Source organism: Echinops telfairi, unplaced genomic scaffold (genome assembly GCF_000313985.2).
Source record: "Echinops telfairi isolate 266 unplaced genomic scaffold, ASM31398v2 ScPeMD7_32;HRSCAF=126, whole genome shotgun sequence".
Lineage (NCBI taxonomy): Eukaryota > Metazoa > Chordata > Mammalia > Afrosoricida > Tenrecidae > Echinops > Echinops telfairi.
The window spans coordinates 535,408-536,156 of record NW_022103929.1 but is presented as its reverse complement, the minus strand read 5'-3'; positions in this window follow the sequence as shown (position 1 = coordinate 536,156).

Here is a 749-nt window from a genome sequence, read left to right as displayed (position 1 = left end):
TTTTGGAACCAGATCGCCAGGCCTGCTTTTCAAGCCACCTCTTGCGGCAGGGTGAGTGTGTGTGTGTGTGTGTGTGTGTGTGTGTGTGTGTGTGTGTGTTACAGCCAACCTTTTGGCTAGTAGTCAGGTGCATACCCGTCTGTCTGTACCTCTCAGAGACTCATAACTTTATTCCTTCTTGTACATTTTGTTCACGTGTCTATTTGTTGATACACTGCCAGGTGGTTTACCCCTTCGAACTGTTGGGAACGTAGCCACTGAAGTCTCTGCGTGCCTCCTTGCTTTCCATTCATTCACAGTGGAGTTGGAGGGTCCCCTCCCATGGTGGCCCAGGGTTGAAGTGCTGAGCTGCTAACTGAAAGGTGGGCAGCGTGAACCCCCAGCCACACCTGGAGAGAAAGATGGGGCAATTTGGTCTGTGAACTGACCGCCTTCGAAACCCTACGAAACCGTTCCACTTTGGTCAATACGGTCATGATTAGGTGGAATCAAATACTTGGCAGCGGATTTGGTTTTTGGTCTAGTGATTCGGTTTCATTTGTTGAGGAACTGACCAATTTTCCACAGCAGCCATGAATATTTTCATGGATGCTATTTTTGGCCAGTCTCTGCTTTCCTCAAAGGACATCTCCCGCTAGGCCGCCCCCAGCCACACCTGCCTGCAGCGGGGCAGGAAACCCTGGTGGCTGCTCACTGGAGACCTTATTGCCATCTTCCCCTTCCCCCCATCCCCGGCCCCACAGGTGTTC